The 20,935-nt window shown below is 32.8% G+C and overlaps 1 long non-coding RNA gene across 1 annotated transcript; it reads right to left on the bottom strand.

Annotated features, from left to right (window-relative positions):
- Window positions 1-2: 2 nt before the first annotated feature.
- Window positions 3-897, bottom strand: LOC149414567 (uncharacterized). Its single transcript, XR_016304082.1, has 3 exons — window positions 611-897; window positions 204-530; window positions 3-119 (listed from the first exon to the last, which is right to left on the bottom strand). It is a non-coding gene; the product is annotated as an uncharacterized LOC149414567 (long non-coding RNA).
- Between the last annotated feature and the right edge of the window lie 20,038 nt (window positions 898-20,935).

The raw sequence follows: 20,935 nt of genomic DNA, 5'->3' as shown, positions 1-20,935 counted from the left end.
TGATTATATAGTCTGGTCATTTCAGTTTTTACTGTACTACTATTCCAAACAAATTGATCGTGGACAGTACCCGGGAAGCGTGTGTTAATACTTAATATTGTCAACTCAGCATCACATACCTGTATAACAAACATGTAAAACCTTCAATAAAATGTGAAAACACCGTACACCAACTGTTTTATTTGTAAAAACAAACATTTTACCACTTGAACATTGAGCGAATAGAATCCTTTATGATTTTTATACTGCTCTTCATGTCTGGAAGGGGTCACAATGGCAATGTGGGTGCAATCAATGCAGCCCAGAACATGAGGAAAGTTTAATTTGTCCCTGAAAGCACTCTCAACTTGCTTCCTGGCTTCGTTTGTTGCTGGAAAATGTATCCACCTTCTATAAAGGTGCTCCAACACTGCCTTCATAAACACTTTGATGCATTTACTGACGGTTGTCTGACCTATAGCCAGCATATGGTCTTGCCCCACCCCACGTTGGTAACTTCCTGTGGCGAAGAAACTTATTGGTGCTAATACCTGTCAACATTATAATCCTTTTATTAATGATCGACATTGTGTTTTTACAAAGATATCATAATAATATTAAATGCACTTACTTTAATGTACATTGGAAGTCCGCTTGTACTTTTTGACACTAAAAAGGGAGTTAGTTGATCTATAAGATCTTTAACCATTATACGAGATATCCGGAACAAGTGTCTGAATTCAGTCTCTCCAAGTTCAAACGGATTCAATTGATCGCGTAAACGGCGTCTTTCAATCTTACGAGCTTCTTTGGAATCGTTAGCCTGCCTCCGTTCATTGATATACCAGTAATTTTGTAAAAAAAACGGCATTATTAAAAAGTTGTTTTTATATCGAAAGTTTAACTGACAGCCAAGAGTCCGCGATAGATTTGGCGGGTTTTTGTCAATCGTCGGTTGGAATATTTGACAAACGTGCTCGCAAATAACGCCAACTGACCATAGACAATGAATTTTGTCAATTGTCGGTCGGAATATATCCAATCTACCATTGACCATGCTCGCAACTATCGGTAACTGATCTTATATGACGAATTTTATCGAATTTTGTCAATATCGGGCTTTATCGATCGTTCATGCTAGGGCCCCAGGTAGTATTTGTCACTCACGCTGGTTGACGACAGCAAACTCAATACTTCGATTATATATAGGAACAACTAACCCTTCAGTGAACCTAAAAATTCTTGCTGAATATGTTGTTAAAGCATATGCTCCGACATGGTTTGAGATAAAGAGGCACCCGTCGTGTAAAGATGGGGCATTACATGACTATAATAAAACTCACCCGATATTTGAGCACCGATCTACGAGATATAATTAATCCAGTAATTCAAAGAAACGCCTATTTTTGCCACCCGGAAAATCTGCTACTATCCATGATAATGGATGACAACCTTATTGTAAGAGAATTGGGTTTGAGACAAATATTAAAGGCGCGAGATAGATGTCCTAGTCCATCTGTTGTTAGAGACTTTATTATTCCAACAATAAACTTTTCAGCAAGTAAATATTACGATATTATCAACTGGCAGGAATGCGAAGTTACACCGCCACCGATACTATCCGAAATCAGTAATGACGACCTAGTCAAAATGATAAATAATTTCGGTGAAGAAAAGGACAGTATTGAATTTCCCAGATTTCCCTGCCACACTCAAGCAGTCGAGAGGTGCATCAAATTAGTTACCCAGGCATCGTTGTCTACAGTTGGGCCTGAAGCAAGAGATAGATTCATTCGGGCGACAATGAAATCTAGGCATATAATGCCCGAATTTCACACCAAATCTCATTTCAAAACACGATAAATATTATAAAACTTCGATAATGTTTAAAAAAATTCTCTTTGTTAAAGTATTTTATTTAATAAAAAAAACATGTTTATCAAAAACACGAAAAAAACAATAAAACATCAATAATCCTCTTCAAAAAACCAAAAATAGACCCCGCCTTGAAACTATGGTAATTTTATTCTTATTTTCAGATGTGTTATGCACCTTATTAGCTATAAAACCCCTAATAAAATTGTATTTTTGCTATGAATATCGCTTGTTTATAATGCTTGGCAGAGTTTTCAGCGACTTTTTTCATACAATTTTTTTCTAAATATAAATGTGCTGGTTGTTGAATAAAGGAATGTTTCGATCGAGTTAATTTTTTTAGACGAAAGAGGTGTTATATAAAGGCAACTTTTTTTTGCTATTACAGTACTGGCATCTTTAAAAAAAAAAGTCCCATACAACGTCACTCCACCCTAACCTACATCTAGTAACTACCTAGTATATTATTTATCTCGTGTGACGATGTGGCATAACGGTACCAATAGTATACGTGCATTCTTATGTTGGGAGCTAGAGCCGTACCGTATCGAGAGAGCCGTAGCGGAGGAGCCGTACCTGGAGAGACACACCTGGAGAGCTGAATCGTATTGTGCGAGTACAGTATTCTAACTGCTCATTCACGCTGACTTCACGGCTCCCGTTCGATTAAGCTGTCGTATTTTTCAATCAAATTGACCCTATAAACCGTTCAAAAATATTGAGCTGTTATTGTGGCTCCCGCTCTTAATAAAATGAGTCATGAACCGTTGCTACTAAACTAACGTATGCTGTGAATAGTTTAACTAAACCTTGACTCACGCATGTTGTGAACATTTTAACTAAGCCTTGACTAACGCATGCTGTGAACAGTTTAACTAAACCTTGACTAACGCATGCTGTGAATAGTTTAACTAAACCTTGATTGACGCATGCTGTGAGCAGTTTAACTAAACTTTGACTAACGCATGATGTGAACAGTTTAACTAAACCTTGCCTAACGCATGCTGTGAACAGTTTAACTAAACCTTGCCTAACGCATGCTGTGAACAGTTTAACTAAACCTTGACTGACGCATGCTGTGAGCAGTTAAACTAAACCTTGACTAACGCATGATGTGAACAGTTTAACTAAACCTTGCCTAACGCATGCTGTAAACAGTTTAACTAAACCTTGACTGACGCATGCTGTGAGCAGTTTAACTTAACCTTGCCTAACGCATGCTGTGAACATTTTAACCAAGCTTTGACGCATGTTGTGAACAGTTTAAATAAACCTTGACTAACGCATGTAATGAACAGTTTAACTAAACCCTTGCCTAACGCATGTGTGAACATTTTAACTAAACCTTGAATCTCAACCTTCACTAACGCATGCTGTGAAAATGGCTTGTTTATAATATTTATTAATATTTTTATGAATATTATGTTTGTTTTATTTAAACAGAATTGTGATAATAAACTTCTTGATGAAATTTTGCTTGAGGAAAATTGATATCCGCATCTGTTTTCTAAAAACTTTGTGTAAAGCTCGGGCAATTCCGGGAAATACTGTTTGTTTACATTAGCTCCAAATAGAACGCCGTAAGTTAAACAATGACCCTTGTCTTCTTTGGGGATGCTGTGTAGTTGACGGAAGTTATTTTTATTGAAATAAAGGAGAAGAAGTTCTGGGAAGGAAACATTGAGGGATGGGTAGGAACCTGAGGTCTGTGTGTCCACTGTGGTGCAAGGCGAGCAAGTTTCTTATTGACAGTGTCATGTATTTTCCACATCAGCATCCACCAACACAACCAAACTAAGCTGTACTATCTGTTATCTGTCCTATTCCTGCCACTTGAGAAACATTCAAACTATCTGTATGGAACGTGTTTCAAACACGTCGATAGATTAACATTTTAAATGGAAAACACATATTTGTTAATTGGAAAAAATATCAGGAAATGCATTTATGTGACTTCAAAATATTCAAAGACTAGAAAACCAAAAAAGAGTGTAATATGCAATTTTTCAATCCATATTCTATTCCATTGTTGAATAAAGTCAGACCAATAAATTGGGATTTAATTTTAAGAAATGCTTCATTGGGTTACACTAAAGTAAACTATAACTACATAATGTCTGCGATCAATAAAATATTCATCTTAGACTTGCAGAAAAAGTCAATAGATGTCGCATATTAAAATAAAATATTTATCTAAAGACACTGTCTCTAGATTGCATTTCGTTCGGGTTGAATATTGCGATCATACACAAAGATATGCGGTGAGAAAAATGAAGAAAATGTTGGTAGTTCTTATTCGAAGTATAATACAGTTAAATACGAGTATGACCGAAGGAGATAGGGTATCATTAGCTCAGTCTGTGGAGCGGTTTCCCGGCAACGCAAGGGTCCTGGGTTCGAGTCTTAGACGTGACCGTATCTTTTCTGTTTCAAATTTTAGTTCAGTAATCGCTATTATTGTCTTCACAATTAGACAATGTCTTATTCATCTTATAGGATGCAAAGGTCGACGCTTACCTCGCCGCTTCGCATACTTCAGGGTGTCGTGTCGATTAAAAATAAGAAGATTGTATTTCACAGAATCTATCGTTTATTACACTTATTTGCAATATTACAAACACGACGTTAATATCAGAAGGAATGTAGACGAGCTACGTACGCGAGCCGCCGCACCGAACCAGTTCCCAAGAGCGAAAGAAGATGGCGATTGATGTCGATTATTCCACTTAGCAGGTAAATAGGACGCTGGGGATACCATATGGAAAAATCATATTATGGCTATTAAATGCGCGCGTAGTGGCTGCCTACAATCTCTTAAGCACATTAATATTTGGAAAGATTTGGGAATCACGTTTGAAACGCGCCTAAACATTTCATGTCCACATAGAAACTATATGCAGTAAAGCTATGATTTGTGTTGTACTATAGTTCATTAAGCAGCATTTTGGAAAGCGGCTCAATTACATGGTGACAGCGGATTTTACTTACTCTCTAATGGTAAATAAAGTTCAAAAGAAGTTTCAGGGATATTTATATCTTAGAGACTTTGGATATTATCCCTGGATTGCGATTCTCCAGTAGCGAACAAAAGTTGCTCGTTACTCGCAAAAAATTACTGGTCGTCACGACCAACTTTGTCGACTGTTTCATTTATGCGTATTCTGGAGTGTCGAATGATCAAAGAGATGATTATATTGGTAACCCTGTGAATATTGTCTATGTTTCTGATTTTTTGGCGTTTCTATGGTGTGAATTTGAAATGTCAAAACAAAACAAACGTCGCATCGTTGTTTGTGTTTACACTATTTACTGAGTGGTTCATTTATGCTATTTACTTTCTTTGTCGCAATGTCTACCGGCTATATAACTAACGCCCAAAAACAGCTCCTAATTGAGCTAGTTAGTAGTGATCCCGAACTTCTTTCGGGAAAGTTTTCGGCGACATTTACTTTTAATGAATCGCGACGGAGGTGGGTGCAAATCGCGGAGAAACTGAATGCCCTCGCAGGGGCGAATAAAGACTTCAAACACTGGAGAAAGGTTAGTATTTGTTAATTTGTGTACAAAATATAAACTGTTCTTGTTGCCCTAACACTACGTTCAGATGAAGGTCCGTCTTTGACGAATCGCGATTCGATAAAACGAATATGATGTTCACACGGAATTTCCTTAAACCTAATTTGTTTGTTAAAAATCACTATATTGAAAAGAATGTGTATTGGGTTACCTAACCTCAATGCCGATTGTTTCAAAATCGAAGAATATTGAACATTTTAAGATGTTAGAAAGTGTATTTCTACATTACTGTTAGGATATTTACTGTCAATAATGAATATTATTCAAAATTGTTTTCAGACATGGCAAGATTTAAGATCGAAGGCCAAATTAAAGAGTGTCGCCTTGAGACGTCATGCGGCCGGGACTGGAGGTGGACCACCGGCGCCATCAATAAATTTAAACCACTCAGAAGAGATGATTTTACAAGTCATCAGTCCCGTGTTGATAACGGGCCACACAGGAGTCCCAGAGTCTGAGGTAGACTTTGACTTTTCGTCTCTCCCAGGTGCTACAGCCAGCAACACGTTGAGTTCCTCAACTCAACCTGTTGCAGGCTGCAGCAGCTGGCAGTCTCCCAGGAGAGTTGAGGTACCACTACTCGTGGAGGCCCCGTCACTGACACCACCACTTTTGGAGGCAACTCCTTTTTTGAATGAACCCTCCATTAACCGACCGCCACTCGTGCAGACTCGGCGAAGTACAGCATCCCGTAGAGTAGATGAAACGTTGAAGACATCAAATGCGTTCATTGAACAGGGGGATCGAAACATCATTAATCAGTCGGTATTTTTTAATGAGCTGCTGGCTGTATTGACGAGGCTTACAGAGTCAATAGAAAATCATAATACTAGATCTATAGAAATTTTAAATACAATTGTTAAACTTTTGGAAGAAGGGAAGTCAAAGAAGTGATTTGAATACTACTACTAGGCCCGTCATTAAAGCAAGCAGCACATTATTTATATGTTTTTTTTTTGTTTTTGTTTTTACTTTACTAAATAAAACTAAATGTGGTGGTTAACGTGCCTTAGTATTTAGCTTGTATTGAAAATATGTAACATTTTTTTATAAGTAAACATCATTTTATGTTATTATATAATAAGAATTGTGATATTCTTCAACCTATTGTTTAACAAAATGTTTTTGTGCACACCATCGTTTACTGGGTCATAAAACAAAGTTGTCATAGTATTCAATGTAAAAAATAATGTTATCATTTTATTGTTATCATGGATAAATTTTATGTTTTAATTTAAAATTAACACCAAAGATGTTATTTACTAGAAACTATCAGACTTGTTTGTTAGTGTACATATTCTTTAGCTTTTATTACAAAATATATTAAAATTGTACAACTGATAACTGTGTCATTCTCTGACATTGAGTTATTTGATAAAAATTGTGATATTATTCAGCGTAATTAATGTTTTATTTTTATCTTTGATAAATATAACGTTTTACTGTAAAATTAACACCAAAGATGTTATTTACTAGAAACTATCAGACTTGTTTGTTAGTGTACTTATTCTTTAGCTTTTATTACAAAATATATTAAAATTGTACAACTGATAACTGTGTCATTCTCTGACATTGAGTTATTTGATAAAAATTGTGATATTATTCAGCGTAATTAATGTTTTATTTTTATCTTTGATAAATATAACGTTTTACTGTAAAATTAACACCAAAGATGTTATTTACTAGAAACTATCAGACTTGTTTGTTGGTGTACTTATTCTTTAGCTTTTATTACAAAATATATTAAAATTGTACAACTGATAACTGTGTCATTCTCTGACATTGAGTTATTTGATAAAAATTGTGATATTATTCAGCGTAATTAATGTTTTATTTTTATCTTTGATAAATATAACGTTTTACTGTAAAATTAACACCAAAGATGTTATTTACTAGAAACTATCAGACTTGTTTGTTAGTGTACTTATTCTTTAGCTTTTATTACAAAATATATTAAAATTGTACAACTGATAACTGTGTCATTCTCTGACATTGAGTTATTTGATAAAAATTGTGATATTATTCAGCGTAATTAATGTTTTATTTTTATCTTTGATAAATATAACGTTTTACTGTAAAATTAACACCAAAGATGTTATTTACTAGAAACTATCAGACTTGTTTGTTAGTGTACTTATTCTTTAGCTTTTATTACAAAATATATTAAAATTGTACAACTGATAACTGTGTCATTCTCTGACATTGAGTTATTTGATAAAAATTGTGATATTATTCAGCGTAATTAATGTTTTATTTTTATCTTTGATAAATATAACGTTTTACTTCAAAAATAACACCAAAGATGTTATTTACTAGAAACTATCAGACTTGTTTGTTAGTGTACTTATTCTTTAGCTTTTATTACAAAATATATTAAAACTGTACAACTGATAACTGTGTCATTCTCTGACATTGAGTTATTTGATAAAAATTGTGATATTATTCAGCGTAATTAATGTTTTATTTTTATCTTTGATAAATATAACGTTTTACTTCAAAAATAACACCAAAGATGTTATTTACTAGAAACTATCAGACTTGTTTGTTAGTGTACTTATTCTTTAGCTTTTATTACAAAATATATTAAAACTGTACAACTGATAACTGTGTCATTCTCTGACATTGAGTTATTTGATAAAAATTGTGATATTATTCAGCGTAATTAATGTTTTATTTTTATCTTTGATAAATATAACGTTTTACTTCAAAATTAACACCAAAGATGTTATTTACTAGAAACTATCAGACTTGTTTGTTAGTGTACTTATTCTTTAGCTTTTATTACAAAATATATTAAAACTGTACAACTGATAACTGTGTCACTCTCTGACATTGAGTTATTTCATAAAAAGTGATATTATTCATCGTAATGAATGGTTTACTTTTTTCCTTGGATAAATATAATGTTTTATTTTAAAATTAACACCAAAGATGTTATTTACTAGAAAATATCAGACTTGTTTGTCAGTGCATTATTCTTCTTGTATTACAAAATATATTGAAAACTGTGTTGATATCTTTATTATTTAAAAAAAAAATCTGGTATTCTTAATGTTAAATACATTATTTTTTTATGATCAGACCTTTGTTTTCTTTTAAACATAATGTGTCATACTTTACAACTTTAAATCCCTACATTACTACAAAATATAATATAAAAGTTCTTGAAATTTACCCTACAAATACAACACTAAGGAAGGAATTGTATAGGAACTGCTGTAATAAGTTAGTTGATTTGCCACCAAAATAAAGTGGTGCTTACAAAGTTAATAATTATAATCAAATGTACAATACGTACATATCATATTTAAAGTTTTGTAACGCAGCCTCATGCAGCCTGCCACTCACCATTTGTATGTGGCTAATCCGCCATCATTAATAAAAATAAAACAATTTAGAGTGTAATAGAGACATGAAATAATATAGAATGAACAAGAAATGAATAAGAAAATGATAAAAAAAGGCTAGTACATATAAACATTTAACCAAAATAATTTAAAACAATTCTATTTTGAAGAGCTCTACCAGCCACTAAATCTGGGTTAATTCTAACAGCCCGATGCTCAGGCTCAGCAGCCGGTCCACCAGCAATCAGTCCCAAATCCATATTATGATAAATCAGATATTCTGGAAGATCAAAATTATCATCTACACACATATTGTGAAGCACTATGCATGCATTAATAATTTTGGACGCCTTTTCAGGAGAATAATGCAGAACTCTGTGTTTACAAAGGCAACGGAATCTCATTTTTAAGACACCGTTACATCTCTCAACAGTTGACCTGATTGATCTTAATCTTATATTAAACCTGTCTTCAGGAGATCCAGGTTCAGCCCTGTCGATTTGGGTCACTAGCCAAGGTCGCAAAGGGTACCCAGAATCCCCCAGAAGATGATATCCGGACTGACCACTCCTATATATCTGCTGCAGCACAGGTTCTACAGAACACGACTTCCAGATAAAAGCGTCGTGAGTGCTCCCAGGGTAACGTGCATCGACATGCATGATTCGGAGATCCGAGTCACAAATTATCTGAACATTAATTGAATGATATGCCTTTCTATTTACATAAATGTATTCTGGAGTAACTGGATCTCGTGTTTTTGGTGGATATATGGCCACGTGTGTGCAGTCGATGCAGCCGATTATCCCTGGGAATCTGTATTTGTTGTAAAACCTAAAATAAACAAATATTATTGATAGAGCTAACCTTAAAATAAGTAAATAACTTGATCATAATGTTTCTCTAATAAAAACTTACTTCGCCCTTATCTGGTTTAGAGCCTGGATGTTAGGGGGAAATTTTACCCAACGGTTAAAAACTTCACGGTTATTAAGTGCGTTTACCACTTCATCTAATGCCCGGGAAATTGATGCTTGGGAAATTGCAATGTGCAAATTACACCCCACGGGCAACTGGTAACCACCCGTGGCAAAGAAATTTAATGCTGCTAACACCTGCAAAACGACATTGGAAAAGATTAATTAGCAAGTTCATTTTCATGTAAAAACTATCGACATTTGTATAAATCATTTTGAACTCACTTTACTTTCGACATCTAGAGCTGAAGAACGGGTTGGGGGTGATATGAAAGGCGACACAATGACTACCAGCCGACGTACTAGGTCTTTGGTAAGCCTAAAATTCCTGATGAAGGCTTCGTCTGTTAAATTATCGAAAGGATCGACCCTCCGGCGAAACATTCTTGTTGGTCTCACAGCAGCTGCTTCAGCTTGCTCTACATTATTTATTGCAGCCAATATCGGCGGTAAATCAGCCATTATAAGGAACCAAAACAACTTTGTAAAATTTTTGACGTTTGTCCTTCCAAGAGCGGGCGGGAAACCGTTCGTTACTATGTACGATTTTGACAGTTTTCACGATGTCGACCATAAATCTATGGTTTCGACTGGTTCAACCCACTCGTTGTTAGTTCCGAATGACTTTTGACGTTTGTCGACTAAGTATATACCTACGAAGAAACTCAAGAATACCAATGTCGACCAATGTACGTACTTTCGACGGCGATTACGAGTGACGGCGACTGGAGAATCGCTACCCAGGTTATATAACCTTTCTGTCCGGTACGCTGGATATTAATAGCCTCTCCGATAGAAGGATAACACCACATAATATTCTGAATGGTCATATCTGTATTCCTGATATTATTTATTCATTTACGCCCGTCGGGCTTTACATAAAACAAGTGTAAATTTATTACATTACACGTTAAAATAAACAAAATAATAATATTAAGTAAGAATATTAAAAAAATAGTCTTCCTTGTCACAAATACCAAAAAGAGACAACAGAGAAAATAGGTATTACCTGCCTGGAGGAAAGAAGATGAATTAAAATAAAGGAAACAGAAAAATTATAAGTTAAATATTGGCATAAAAAAGTAAGTTACAGTGTATATAATTAATTATTAACTAACAAAATAATTATAAAAAAATGTATGGGATCAAAGTAAAGCATGAAGAGATTATTAAACAAAACATAAGATAAGAACGAAATAAATTGTACAAAACTGAGAGTTTTATGTTTCCGACAATTTTGCGCAAGTTCGCAGGCACAATGCTTTGTTGTTCCGAGGTTCAGAATTAACCTTCCATTGGTAATGCCGCTCGGAACAAGTGATTCTGCTTTTAAATAACTTGTCCCCTCACATAGATTAAGAAATAAACTAAACGGAAACACTACAGAGCTGATTTATAAAACTATAGTTGCTCCACATTTAGATTATTGCTCTACCATGTTGTATTTGGCCAATGAAGGAAACTTGAACAAGCTAGATGTTATACAGAATAGAGCTATGAGATGTACATATATTAGGAAAAGGAAAATACGCAAGCTTACATCAAATGAGAGAACAGCTAAATTGGATTTCTATAAAAAAGAGACTATTATTTAATGTGTTAATTTTTGTATATAAAATCATGAACAACAAAATGCCAAAATATTTTAAGGATGAAATTGTTTTTAATAGAAATGTTCATAATTACGAAACCAGAAATGTAAATAGAATTAGATTGCCACATATGAAAAAAACAAAATCACAGAACTGCCTAATGTACAAAGGACTAAAAATGTATGATGAAATGCCTGAAAGTCTGAAGAATGAAGGAAGAATGAATGTATTTAAAAAGAAATGTTATATTTATTGTAAAAATATGTAAAATAACAAAATGAAATATGATCTTGTTTATATTAGTTTATATTCAAATGTATAAACTAACTCAATAAATAATTTAAAAAAAAAAAAAGATATTTATAAACTGTCACTAAAACTGTATTTAAAAATCAAAGATCGTGTTATTATGAACTAAATAAAATGTATATTTATTACTTAAGACAACTGCTAATGCAACTGCTGTACAAATAAACGACACTTTGTCAAAATGAGAAGAACATAAACATTATTTTGATTCCACTTAAAATAGTTAGTTAGATAGACAGATTGATAATTAAGGTAGTATTGAAAAACAAATCTACATTTTTTTAACGAAATACTACTAAGCTAAACTATATTCCAGTAGTCGACGTGAAATCGGCGTTGCTGGGGGTTTTGAGGAGATAGACATATTATACCGTCTCAGACTTTTCGGTGGGCCTTTTGAAGATACACAATTTATTTATTTATTTCATTCAAAAAACAGTTTTTACATAAAAAGCATACTCTGCACATCTCACTAGGGCATTCCTGTATCAAGATGTGCAGCTTTACAATAATATCATTTAAAAAATACACATATGTAAATTTAAAATAATAACAACATTAAATTAAATTTAAACCAAAAAGAAAAGTTTATGACACGGACGTTTCGAGACCGGTAGACAAAAATAAACAAAATTTTAGTAACAAATGTATGAAAAAATAAAAATAAAATGTCAACAAAAGAAGCATTAGTAAGTAAGTTGGCAACAATAATATTCTTCTGTTAACTAAAGTACAAGGTACCTGTGCTGGCTTATCAGACACAAGCATAGGATAACCATACTAACAATTACAACATGGATAGTATGAATAATAGATTATAAGAAAAAATAAAAATAACTAAATAAAAATAGGTAAATAATAACCGATAGGTAAGTAGATAATATTATAATAAAAAGTAAGTTAGTAAATAATTTAGCTAGACAATAATTAAAGTAAATATTAATACGATAATTAAGTAGATAATAATAAAAATAAGTAACATAATAATAAATAACCAAAAGTTATTTTCGAAGTAAATAAGTTCATGCGCAGTAAGTAAATAAGGATTGTATCGAAACAGAGCTTCCACAAGGAATTATGATATAAGCGACAACATGGGTGATCCAAAATCATCACTCTCAGCTAGTACGGAGATTTTGACCATTTTCTTGAATGAATTTAACGTACCTATAGTTTTTATATTTTCTCCAAGCATATTTTATAGCAACAGAGCTTTATATGAAAAACTTCCGTAGTACATAATGTTGATATATCTCATAAGGTATAGCCAGCGTTAGCAATGTGCGCCCAATAAAAATATTTTACCAGTTGATTACAAAACAACGACTTTTCTGTACTTTCTATAAATATAATATGCTAGCATTATATATATAAACCTTCCGTAAGAAATTCTCTAAAATATAGGCGAAACCGTATTAAAATTAGTTGCGTAGTTTAGAAGAAGTAAGCGAACAAACAGACAGATGCGGATAGCAAATTTATTTTATATTATTTTTATTCAAAACAACAACTTTTTACGGAAAATAACTTAAATTACTTACAATCTAATATATCAGATAGATCTCAGAATCGTATTAAAATCACTACACTCAGTACCAAGCACTTTCTAAATACCTCTATCTATCTATGAATATCTTATTTTAACAAACTTCCTTTAAATATAAAATTTATCTAAAATATTCATGAATTTCAGCATAATTAAAAAAAATTACCTAAAACTACTATAAGAGTCCATATCTGCTATTTTTTTTAAATATTTTGTTTTTTTGTTGTTATTTATTTACAATATTTTATTATTACTGAGCTAGAATTCATTCACCAAACACAAGAGCCTTGTCTCTTTACGGTGAGGAAGGAATATTTTTATTATACTTTATAATACTGTATAAAATGAAAAAAAATTGTATACCTAATGTAAAAACTACAAATTTCAAATTAAATATATATTTATATGTTATCACATCTTTAGGTAGCGCGGTTAGCAACAAATTTACAAAACAAACGTTTTTTTACATGCTACTACTAGAGCTCCGCACAAAGCGTAAATAAACTTGTATTATTATTTATGGTGACATGTATTAAATTACACTATTGTTTCTCCTTCCAAAATTTCCAGTTATTCAAGTATAAAGAATCGTTTTTCACCCAAAATGGTTTCACTAAAAGTCGGTGAAATGTTGTATTTGAACTGTTTTGGTTCAGCATTTTTTATGCGATTCGGGTCTAAGAAAATATGCGACAGAAAAGTTGCAAGAGCGAGAAACACTAGTCCAACACATGTCACTATAAATAAAAATTAAGGTAAACCGCGCCACCCGAAGATGTCATTTCAGGAAAATATTTTATTTCTACTTTTATCATATAATAATAGGTCATTAATTAAACATATTCATTAACGCATTTGAGATTCTAAAATAATTTACAAAAATGTTTCCGGCCTAATACACATATATTCTCATAAAAGTAAAATGTATTCATGAATACATTTGCAATCACAGTAACTATATTTTACTGTTTAAAATAACACTTTAACAGTCAGTTCAGAAGCGTAAAGTAATTATTATTATAATATTTAAAAATATGTGCTTTTCGCATTCATTTTGAAACTATTTATTTAGTTAATTAAATAATTTGATATTTAGTTTTAAATAATTGAATCTTTAAGGATTCGATTCGCAATAAATTAGAGAATCAAAAGTTTTCACCATTTTAACCAATGACATTAGTTTTGAATACTGGAGTCTCTCTGATATTCCGTCAGAACTTTAAGGCCAAGAGTCTGCTAGATTTGAGAAAGTCTTTTCTATGAGTGAGTACGAGAGTGAATTTTTAGATATTTCTTTGTTGAAAATGAATACTTACAATCGGAACATGAAAAGGGTTTTTTTCTATTGTGGGTAAACATATGAATTTTTAGATTTTCCTTCCTTGAACATGAATAGTTGCATTCGGGACATGAAAAAGGTTTTTCTCCAGTATGAGTAAACAAGTGCTTTTTTAGATTTCCTTTTGTATAACATGAATAATTACACTCGGGACATGATAGGGGTTTTTTTCCACTGTGGGTAAACATGTGAATTTTTAGATGTCCCTTTGTAGAACATGAATAATTACAGTCAGGACATGCAAATGGTTTTATTCCACTATGTGTTAGCATGTGAATTTTTAGATGTCCCTTAGTAGAACACGAATAATTACACTCGGAACAAGAAAATGGTTTTTCTCCAGTGTGGGTAAACATATGAATTTTCAAACTTCCGTTTGTACAACATGAGTAATTACACTCGGGACATGAAAATGGTTTTTTTAAACTGTGGGTAAACATGTGCATTTTTAGATTTCCTTTTGTAGAACATGAATAATTACACTCGGGACAAGAAAAAGGTTTTTTTCCACTGTGGGTAAACATGTGAATTTTTAGATTTCCCTTTGTAGAACATGAATAGTTGCAGTTGGGACATGAAATAGGCTTTTCTCCGGTATGGGTGCGCAAGTGCACTTCAAAATATGACTTACGAGAGCAGGAAAAGTTACAATAAGGACAACAGTTTTTTTTCTCCATAGGATGGTTTTTCAGGGATGTGTCTGATAATCTAGTCTGTGTAATCCTTTCAGAGCGCTCTAAGCATCCTTTTTTACCATCTTGAAGGTTTGTGTCACTCTCCGTATAAGGCTTTTCCCCTCCAACTTCTTCTCGGGCTCCTGTTTCTGCCTTGATGGTAACAGTCTCCACATTAACGCTACCTGGAATAAAATATGTACATTAATGTGCCGAGAAGAAGAGCGTAATACAATGGAAATTATAATATTTCCTTTCCTAGAAAGAACTGTAACAAAACAAATTTGTTCAAAATGCAATTTCATAACTCTGCATTACTCCCTTAAGAATGTTTCTATATTTAGGTTCAAAAGATCACTAAAATGGAATTTAGAGAAAATTTCTGCAGAAAGAATGAAAAGAAATATTTAAAATTAATAAATTTTTAACTTAACATCTCCTCAGGGGACGTTAGTAACATGTCGCTAATAAATATTTAAAATATTCCAAAAATATAAAATGGACGAAAAATAAACAACGTACATTTTTATTAAAAATTTTCAACTCTAAATTCCATTTTTGTGATCTTTTGAACCTAAATATAGCAACATTCTTAAGGTAGTAATGCAGAGTTATGAAAATGCTTTAATTTAGCCTGTACAATGTATATTTCTCCCTCGCTTATAAACGCATTTATAATTTTACGCAACTGATAAATAACCATTTATACTACATTAATAGTAGTTCACTAACTAACCATCACGCCGTTCCTCCGCAGGGGTAGGCAGAGAGGACGGACCGCAAAACAACTCGGTCACACCACGAACTTCTCGCCTCATGTTATATTTGGCCAAGGAAAGAAATTTGAACAAACTAGATGCTATACAGAATAGAGCTATGAGGTGTATACTGGGAAAAGGCAAATTCCAATAAAAAAGAGTCTGTTATTTAATGTGTTAATTTTTCTGCATAAAGTCATGAACAATCAAATGCCAAAATATTTTAAGGGTGAAATTGTTTTTAATAGAGACGTTCATAATTACGAAACCAGAAATGTAAATAGAATTAGATTGCCACATATGAAGAAATCAAAATCGCAGAACTGCCTAATGTACAAAGGACTAAAGATGGATGATGAAATGCCTGAAAGTCTGAAGAATGAATGTATTTAAAAAGAAATGTTATGTTTATTGTAAAAATATTTAAAGTTGCAAAATTAAATATTATCTTGTTTTTATTAGTTTATATTCAAATTTTATATAAACTAACTCAGTAAATAATAAAAAAATCACATTCGTACAAACTCTTCTATTATTCTGGCCCGACTCAAGTATCTGATTCACTTGATCGTTTCGTGTCTTTCTCTGGCGTCCCCGAATTCTGGTACCATTCGCCATCGCATTATATATTCTCCTTACATTCCTTTCTTCGCTCATTTGCTCTATATGCCCAAACCATCTAAGCGTTCTTTTTTTAATCTTACTCATTACGCTTACATCAGCCTTGCACTCATTGCGGATCTCCACATTTCTTAAACGATCATAAATGGTTTTACCACACATACGCCTCAGGGATCCGTAGTTTGTTGGTTATCTAAATTTTACAACACTTTATTAGTAAGGCTTTCTTTGAAAAGTACGGGATATGCGAGGTCATTTGTAAAACCTAAATAAAAACAATAGTTTTACCCGTTTCGTAAATTCTTCCAGAGTGTTCCAAATCTTCCCTTTTAATTTCTCGTAGTTCGAAGCCAATTTCTGGAAACGAAATTTCAATTTCTTCTCCACCTTTAGTCCCTGGTTCGACTTTGATTGTGACTCCGTCTAGATAAGAATGCTTCATTGAACTAATTTCACCTGATAACAAAAAACTTCCATACAAATTTGAAACTTACACTAAACAGGACGCTTGTAATGTTCTTTGACTCTTGGATACTTGATAATTGATAAGTAGCAAAATATCATCAATATAAATAATGTTTTTGAGTGACTGTGCGTACATGCCCTCTCAATTGTTCATAATTAAAGTCAACCTAATTAGAACGGATATTTTCACCGACTCGTTTTTGTAAAAAAAAACACTCCTATGTGGGAAGCTCTACCGGCATCTACCTTTCCTATATCATTTAATATAGGCCTTTTCAAGGTCCGGATAACAGACGTTTGTACCCACATCCTTTTCCCAGACCTCCCTCACAACATTGCATAACAGAGGGGTGGTATAGTTGCCCGTCAGCACACCGCACAGGAAGGAGGGCTCTAGCGAAGAGTCAGGTATCTTATAAAATATAAAATAAATGTAGGTTACATAACCCAACTAGCGTATGTTTAATTGACATGTAGGAATGAGCATGCCGACAAAGCCAAGCAAAAACATACAGTTTCATATTCGAACCACACATGGGAGCCCGTGAGGAATATAATTTCTCTAAGGTATGAATTTAGATAAAATCAGTGAGTCTGGGAGTGACGGACGAATGGTCTATCCCTCAAGCTACAGCGGAAGCCGAAAAAAAAACGTAATAAAGGAATAGGAAATACCTGCATTTCTTTCGGAAATGGATCCCGTACATAGTTTTTTCTTAAAAGGGTAGTCTATATCGATTTCCGTAAGTATCACAGGAACACTCTCTTCCGCACTTGTGCCTGGTTCTAACTTGATGGCGACGGAATCCATGTTTTTACGTAAGGATAGATATAAGGGTAGATTTTATTAGTTCAAGGTGTACAAATCGACGAAACTAGAAAAGCCAAAATAACATAACCAACAAGAAAAATGACAGCCAGCACGCGGAGACTTGTCCATAGAAATTTTAAAAATAAGATAAGCAATCGAATTATGAAGAAATCCCAGTGTTGTCATCAACCACCAGCGATCAAATTCACGTTATGTAAGAACTGTCAGTAGCTGACGACTCCGTTCTTTCAACACTTTGCAATATTTTATGTGTATTTTAAATGCGATATATACATCTTATTCTTAAATTTTCCGTAAAAACAAATACTGTTTTAAAAACAAGATAATTTAATCTTGAGGGTGATCGCATTTTAAATAAACATTACCATATCATAATATAGATAATAAAATTTTTATATTAAACATGAAAAATGTTGTCAACAACGTTACGCTAACCAAATTTTTAACTTATTTTTTTACTGTAATCATGAAAAAAATTGAGAGAACGCGATATTTCAAAAACACATACGTTTTGTTCGGAAAGTTTGTAAGAAAACTCTGCAATCACTTTTATACTTTACCATTATTTTTAATATTACTATCAAAATGAAATTTTTGTGATATCTTATCTTTTTGTGATATTGCTTCTTTAACCGTATATTATCAAAACATACGTGGATTGCGTACAAAAACGCATAAATTTCTTATGGCTGTTCTAAATAATGACTTCGGTGTTATCTGTATTTCAGAAACATAGCTTATAGAAAATATTCGGGATCGGGAGATATTTGATGACAGATATAATGTTCTTAGACGTGATAGAAACTATAATCTCACAGATCAAACGTTGGGAGGGGTTTTCTTATTGCCGTCCAGTCCAAACATAATGACGTGTTACTCATTAACCAAGCTGGTCCAAATTAGAGGCTGAAGATATATGAGTAACTATTACTTCAACTACACATTGAAAAAAATAATATTTGATGTTCTTACCATCCACGTGGCACAAATCCTATTAAAAACCTTAAATATCACTTTGAGTCCGCTAGTCAGCTCCGATTAAACTATCTTGATGATGACTTTCTTCTCATAGGTGATTAAAATATTTTTAGACTCAACTGGGATCTAAATTCAGAAAAACAGATGATTCCACAAACACCTACTGACGAATCTAGCTCTACTGTAATTGACTTTGTATCTTTCTGTAACTTTCATCAATATAATAACATCTTAAACGTAAATCAACATGTTCTTGATCTAGCTATAAGCATCATGAACTGCGCGTTACAACCTTGCTTTTTTCCTCTTTTAACTGAAGACTTGCTCCACAAATCCATCAAAATTGAAATAAGATTTATAAAAGAACCTTACTTAAAACATCAATCACAGTAAGTTTTGTTAATACTTTTTATTTTGCTAACTATATAAAGATTAACGAGTTTTTAGAGCAATTTGACTGGTGAAATATTTTTAATAGAGTGGGTATGGAAGAAGCTGCTAATAAATTCTACAAAATTATTTATGAATCAATTCATCTAAGAGGATTTTATTGTTTTGTGCAAAGAATAATTTGTAATCAAATGTACGAATCAATGAAAAAACGGCATTAATTGATTGAATGAGCGGGATTTCACAGTGACCCCACATGGTACCCAATAATTACACAGTGACCCCGCATGGTAGCCAATGATTACACAGTGTCCCCGCATGGTACCCAATGATTACACAGTGACCCCGCATCCTACCCAATGTTTTGTTTTTCATCTTTGCATGCCAATGGGTAAGTTCGTTAAAATAGCAACACTCAGATTTCTGTGATGAGTTTGATAATATTTTCTTCCCTGTGGTATTTACGGATATTTTTTATCCACATGCTTCCTGTTACAATTTTTTTGGTAATGTTTCTGGCGTTTCTGGTGTTTCTGGCGTTACTACAACAGAAATCAGGTCAGAAATCTAAACTAAAAACTTACCTTTTTAAGTTGTCGTACCCTTAAATTAAATATACCAATCCTAAGAGAAAGTCCAGTTATATTCAATTTTTCAATTAAGTCCTAAACCCTGTATCTAAATTTCGCCAATAAACAATTAGATAATATTAATTAAGTGTTAATCTCAAGTGACCTACCAGGTAAGTATTGTACTGTATATTTTCTCCATAAATAGTTAAGTAATAACACTGTAGAAATGTATTATAAGTTTGTACAGCGCCCTTGAGGTGTTTTTGCACAAAAACGGCGCTATAAAAGTCATCCAGGCATTATTATTATTATTATTATTACTCCTTTTGTTATTTTGACGAAAACAATCAATCAATTTTCTGAAGAAATCCTTCAACCTCATTATTAACAAGAAGTTTTAGCAGAACTGTCAATAAATAAAGTAAAATTGTTAATAAGAGAACCTACGCTTTAATAATAGTACCTTATTGTTAATAAGAGTACCTACTTGTTAATAAGAGTACCTACTTGTAAATAAGAGTACCTACTTGTTAATAAGAGTACCTACTTGTAAATAAGAGTACCTACTTGTAAATAAGAGTACCTACTTGTTAATAAGAGTACCTACTTGTTAATAAGAGTACCTACTTGTAAATAAGAGTACCTACTTGTTAATAAGAGTACCTACTTGTAAATAAGAGTACCTACTTGTTAATAAGAGTACCTACTTGTAAATAAGAGTACCTACTTGTTAATAAGAGTACCTACTTGTAAATAAGAGTACCTACTTGTTAATAAGAGTACCTACTTGTAAATAAGAGTACCTACTTGTTAATAAGAGTACCTACTTGTAAATAAGAGTACCTACTTGTTAATAAGAGTACCTACTTGTAAATAAGAGTACCTACTTGTTAATAAGAGTACCTACTTGTAAATAAGAGTACCTACTTGTTAATAAGAGTACCTACTTGTAAATAAGAGTACCTACTTGTTAATAAGAGTACCTACTTGTAAATAAGAGTACCTACTTGTTAATAAGAGTACCTACTTGTAAATAAGAGTACCTACTTGTTAATAAGAGTACCTACTTGTAAATAAGAGTACCTACTTGTTAATAAGAGTACCT

The sequence above is a fragment of the Hesperophylax consimilis genome, chromosome 20 (assembly GCF_061612785.1).
Source record: "Hesperophylax consimilis isolate HC1 chromosome 20, BYU_Hcon_1.0, whole genome shotgun sequence".
NCBI classification, from domain to species: domain Eukaryota; kingdom Metazoa; phylum Arthropoda; class Insecta; order Trichoptera; family Limnephilidae; genus Hesperophylax; species Hesperophylax consimilis.
The sequence above is the reverse complement of the archived record's forward strand: the minus strand, read 5'-3'. Positions and strand labels throughout refer to the sequence as shown.